This window comes from Sorex fumeus, unplaced genomic scaffold, assembly GCF_029834395.1.
Source record: "Sorex fumeus unplaced genomic scaffold, SorFum_2.1 ptg000047l, whole genome shotgun sequence".
NCBI lineage: Eukaryota > Metazoa > Chordata > Mammalia > Eulipotyphla > Soricidae > Sorex > Sorex fumeus.
In genome coordinates, this window is record NW_026606104.1 from 41145751 (window position 1) to 41151750 (window position 6000).

Sequence of the window (6000 nt, forward strand, 5' to 3'; positions counted from 1 at the left end):
AAGGCTTCTATTCATTAGTCAAAGGTTAGGAGAATCAGTAAGATAGTACAGTAGATATGGTGCATGCCTTGCCCCAGTTTGATCCCTGGTACCCCATGTGGTCCTTGAATCCCCCAGGAATGATCCCTGAGTAAAAAGCCAGGAAGGCATCTCCAGGTGTGACCCAAAACCAGCAAAAGTTAGGAGGCAAAGGGAGACTTCAAAGATTGATGGCTTCCGAGGTTTAAGTTTGTTATCATGTCCAGGGGCCTGGAACCCACCTCAAAGCTGGTGAGGGCCTCTCCTCCCAACTCTGTCCCCCTGGCACTGGAATAACTCTCCCTTAGTCTCACTGGCTTCTGAGCAGTCCTCACTTTCCCATTACCACCTTATCTGCAAGGGCCAGTGTTTGGATATCAGTTGATTGCAACGCTCTGTTCCTGGTCCCCTTGCAGAGATCAGGACAGGTTCTAAGAAGCATGTTCACAGACCATTCCCTGTAGGGAGCAGGCCTGAGAGGGAAAACTGGTGGGAATTAAGAAGACCTGCTTACAAGGCCTGCTTCCTGAGTGTGTGACCTTCCACCTGTGACTCATCCTCTCTATATTTAGCTCCTAACACTGACATGCTAACAAATGCCTCCTCAGGTTTCCAGGAATTGAGGGCTCAGGAGAGTATGAGGGAGCACAGTCTGGTGCCACATGAGAGAGAGCCAGCATTACTATGGCGGTATTTTCTCAACTGCAAGATGTGTATTTGCTCACATTTTAATGGTTCCAATAACAGAATGTGCCTTAAACTTGGTGAATCCATTTGTATTATCCCTATTGGGGGAAAAACAAGCTAATTTTTAATCAATTGTGCCTCTTACCATGGAAAGCAACTTGGAAACATGATAATGAATTTCTTATTCTATGATAAAAATGACAGAGTGTGACTCATAGCCTCAAAGTCTAGGAGACTATCTTCCTTGAGGTCCGAAATTCATTTTGAGGGGGAATTGAGAGTCAGGAAAATAAGAACTGACCCCTCTTCGCCCACCTCATTGTCATCCTCCTATAAATCTGCTCACTTGATTACAGCTGAAAAAAATACAGGAAGTTTCCTCCCCCGGAATATTTTCTCCCTACTGTATTTTCTTATTTGTTTATTTGTTGTTTCTTTTTGTTGGGGGGGGGGGGTGAGGGCGCAAAACAAAAAAAAATCCAGTGATGCTCAGGGCTTACTCAAGAATCTGCACTCTGGCTCTGCACTCAAGAATCAACCTGGTGGTTCTGGAGGATCATATGGGATGCCAGGGATCAACCCCAGTCGGCCATGTGCAAGGCAAGCAATCTATTCACTGCACGATCTCTCCAGCCCTGCTACTATATTTTAAATAACCACCAAGTGACATATATTTCACAAGATACTTTTCACCTGAGTCTTTACATAGGATATTTTCTCCAGTAACCCTGGGAAGGTTTTTTTTTCCCATTTGTAGAAGAGAATTTTGATCTGAGAAAAAGTCTTTGTCCAAGGTCACACAGTTAATAAGGTATAAAGACAAAAGTCAAACCCAGGACTCTTGGACTCAGAAGTGTATCTTTTTAGGGCCAGAGAGAGAGAGAGAGAGAGAGAAAGAGAGAGAGAGAGAGAGAGAGAGAGAGAGCCGAAAGGGCTGAGTGCATGCTTTGCCTGCGGAGAGTCTAGGTTCATCCCTCTCAATCTCAATCCCCCAAAGTACTGAGCCAGGAGTAACCCCGACCACTGCTAGGAGTGGCCACAAAACAAAACGAATTCACATTCTTTTCTACCATTTATGGTAGAAAATCCATGCATGGTTCAAAGAATGTGGATTCCTTTGCGGGGTGAATAAGAGGAGGACCAGTTTTCTTAGTCTTTTGGGTGGACGTCTAGGCTCTAACTTCCAAACCAGACAAGAGGACAGGCCACTTGGGTAACCTCCTTTGACTCCTGTGATTGTACCCACAGAAGCCCTTTCAAGGCTTCTCCAAGCCTTACTGAGTCCTGCTTCATTCACCCTACCATTTAGGGCCACAGAAGAAAGGGCAGACTGTCATCTGACCAGGGCAAAGCCATTCTTTTTTTTTTAATTTCTATTGAAACTTAGAAAGATATGAGAGGAAAGGGAGAAGTACATGTTCAAGGGAGAATACAAGCTTCTCTAGAGTGGAAATAGGCAAAGAAACAGAGACAAGCAAGTGAGATACGTGTTCAAGGGTTGAAGAACAAGCCTGATCAGGGCAAAGTTATTCTTTAAAAACTCAATTTCCAGGGGTCAGAGCGATAATATGGCGAGTAGGATGCTTGCTTGGCACATGGCTGAACTGAGTTCAATTCCCAGTGCCCCATAGGGTTCCCTGAGCACCGCCAGCAACAATTCCTGAGTGCAGGGTCAGAAGTAACCCCTGAGCATCGCCAGCTGTGGCCCAGGAACAAAAGCAAAAGTTAAACAAGGAAAAAAAAAACCCTCAAGTTCAAATAGATAGGTTTCCTAAACATATCTGAGTAACAAAATATTTTTTCTGGAAAGTTCCATCCCTTTCTTCTTCTCACACTGGAACCTTGCTAGAATTATGAGGGGAGAAAATATCCTCTTGTATATATATTTTTTTTAAATAAAAACTTTGAGGGAAAAAGATGAGGTCAAGAGGAAGGCAGAGGTGAAAGGAAGCGTTCAGTGTTTTGTTTTAAATGAATGCAGATAACCAGGGACCATTTAAGGCTTATCTGAGCAAGTTGAGGTGCTACTAAACACATTACATCCTGCTCATATTGTGACAGGACCTTGCAGGAGGCTGTGTATTTCTTTTCTGACAGGTGTCTTCTAACACACCAAATGCTGCCTGAGTTGGCCACTGAATCAATAAATAGTATTTAATGCTTAAAGAAAAATATGTTGAAAAATAAAAAGGCTTAACCCAAACATCTGCTGAATTGACTTCAATTGAGTTGAAAACAAACTACCTTTTCTGAAAGCTCCCTTTCCCTGACTGTATAAATAGGGTGCATGAGAAAGCCTGGGCCTTCCCAAACACTGTGTTTTCTCTTTTTCACTTCTAAGGATGACAGAAAAGTGGAACTGCCTCAACAGACCTTGCTCTGAGTTACAGAATTGTTACTGGGCTTGAATATTACAAATGGAATCCCATTTACGGTGTGCAGTTAAATAACAGAGGCACTGAGCTGCCAAAGATTGTGGAGGGCGGGGGTTGAACAAAGCTCCTATACTGTGCCAGCACGTGAGAAGTCCTTTACCCTCACCGGCTCCTTTTAGACAGTAGAATTCCCATGCATAGAAGTCATCATTATTTCTATTTTTGAAGAGGGAAACAGGTGAAGGAAGGTTATTTGTCCATGGGTGATGTAGTGAAACTTTGTCATTCCTCAGGTGACCATCCTCATGTTTGGGGGGAGTCTCACCTCCTGGTATAGAAGCTGAAAATGTCAAAGATTCTCTCTTTTTTTCTTTTTTTCCTGTTTTGGGGCCAAACCTGGTGGTGCTCAAAGCTTACTTCTGACTCTGTGCTCAGGGATCACTCCTGGTGAGCTTGGGGGGCAATATGGTGCCGTTCCCAGGTTAGTCACATGCAAGACAAGTGACAGTGATACATATGAGGCAGCACTATGAATCCAACTTGATACCTGGGGCCTGCAAGGCAGCCACACTATCCCAAAGCTGTCCCCTGGCACTTACTATCCACTGTACTATCTCTCTGGCCCAGAGATTCACTTATTTTTAAGTTTTTAATGGGGGAAGGAGAAGAATAATTGTTATTTGGGTTTTTTTTTGGGGGGGTGGGGGAGTGGGGTTTTTTGGTCCCAGGGATTGAACCCAAGGCTCCATATGTGTGAGGCACGTGGAGTTTTGTTTGTTTGTTTGTTTGTGTCTTTGGGCCACATCTAGCAGTGAATCACTCCTGATGGTGCTCAGGGGACTATAAGGCTGACAAGGATTGAACTGGTATCAGCTGCACTTAAGGCAAATGCCTTTACCCCAAGTGTAATAGCTCTCCAGCTACTCCACTGCTTTTTCATTTTGGTGTTTTGAGCCACACCCTGGCTTACTCCTGACTCTGCTCTCAGGGATCACTCCTGGCAGACTCTGGAGACCATATCAGACACTGGGGAGCAAACCCAGGTCAGCCGCATGCAAGGAAAACACCCTACCAGCTCCAGTCCCCTCCATTGCTTCTTAAGTCCTAAGAATACTTATGAATGAATATACCACATTTTTTGTTGTCCATTCACCAGTTGGTGAGCATTTAAACATTTTCTACTATTCGCCTCACTTCTTCTTCCTTTATTACACTTGGCGGTGGTGTTCACACTTTTTAGGGAGAGGAGGAGTATGGTGCTCACTGGGGATGGCATGCTTTAGTGCAGTGCTCACACAGTCTATGGTTACAGTATTCACCAAGACCTGCACACTTGGGCCAGGGAGATGCTCAAAAGCACATGCTTTGCCTGTGGAAGGCCCAGGTTCAAATCCTGGTACCACATGATCCGTGTGCATCACAGGGAGTAGCTCCTGAAAATCACTAGTGTGGCCCCAAAACCAAAGCAAAAAGAGTCACACATTTGGTTGTGGTGTTTGCCAGAGGTACTTGTTTGAGTTCTGGTGCTCCCACATGCCTGGTGGTGACAACCATTTGCTTAGTTTTGGCATCAGGGATCTCAAAGGGCAGTGACACATATGAGGCAGGATCACGAATCCAAATCACTGCCTAGGGCCTACAAGGCAGCCACACTACCCCAGAACTGTCCCCTGGCACTGTGCCTAATTTTCAGCAACTATATATAATGCCAGACTGGAGCGATAGCACAGTGGGTAGGGCGTTTGCCTTGCATGCGGCTGACCTGGGTTTGATTCCTCCATCCTTCTTAGAGAGCCCGGCAAGCTACCGAGAGTATCCCACCTGCACAGCAGAGCCTCAAGCTCCCCGTGGCGTATTCAATACGCCAAAAACAGTAACAACAAGTCTCACAATGGATACGTTACTGGTGCCCGGTCAAGTAAATAAATGAACAACGGGAGGACAGTGCTACAGTGCTATATATAATGCCACTGTGAAGATTCATGGCCAAGTTCATATGGAACAGAAGTTGTCAGTTCTCTTGGGCATGCAGATATGGGATTGCTGCACCATTAATATCACTTTAACCTTTCTGAACAAGTGCCAAACTTTTTCTGAAGAAGCTGCAGGTTTCCAGTAGGATAGGATTTTTCCACATTCTTGCTATTGTCCATCCTCTGATGTAAAGCTAACCTCAGGATCAAGAAGGAATCTCACTGGGGTTTTGACTTGGATTTCCAAAGGACTGATGATGTTGAATGTCTTTTCATGAATGCATTGTCCATTTTATGTAATCTTGAAAAGAAATAATTTTTATATTTTAATTAGTTTGGTTTGGGGGGAAGTGTGGGGGTTTTGGCGCCATACTTGGTAATGTTCAGGGGTTACTCTTAGCTCTGCACTCAGGAATTACTTCTGGCAGTGCTTTGAAGACCTATAGGATGATCTGGAGACCATATAGGATGCTGCAAGCCAAGTTCCCTATCCATTTGCTGTACTATCTCTCCAGCCCCATAATTGTTTTTATTTTGGTTTGGGGTTTTGGGGAAGAGAGATGGGAGATTTTGGATCACACCCAGTAGTATTCAGGATCGACTCCTGGCTCTGTACTCAGGAGTCACTCCTGGCCATGCCATGCAAGGGATAGAACCAGGGTTGACTGCTTGCAAGATATAGTACCTTCTGTACTATCTCTCCAGTCCTTAATTTATTCTGTGGTGCTGAGAATTAAATATCATGGGCCTCACACATGCAAGGCAGGTGCTGTGCCCCATGAGCTACATCCCTAGCCCTTGAAAATATTTATACACACACACACATTACTAAATGCTCAGCCACGACTTCTTTGTTATATTGTCGCCTCTGTCCTGATTTTCTGGGGAGCATATAGGATGGGGAGCCCACAGCCTCTCTTTCCCACTGATCCTCTACTGTTTATTCC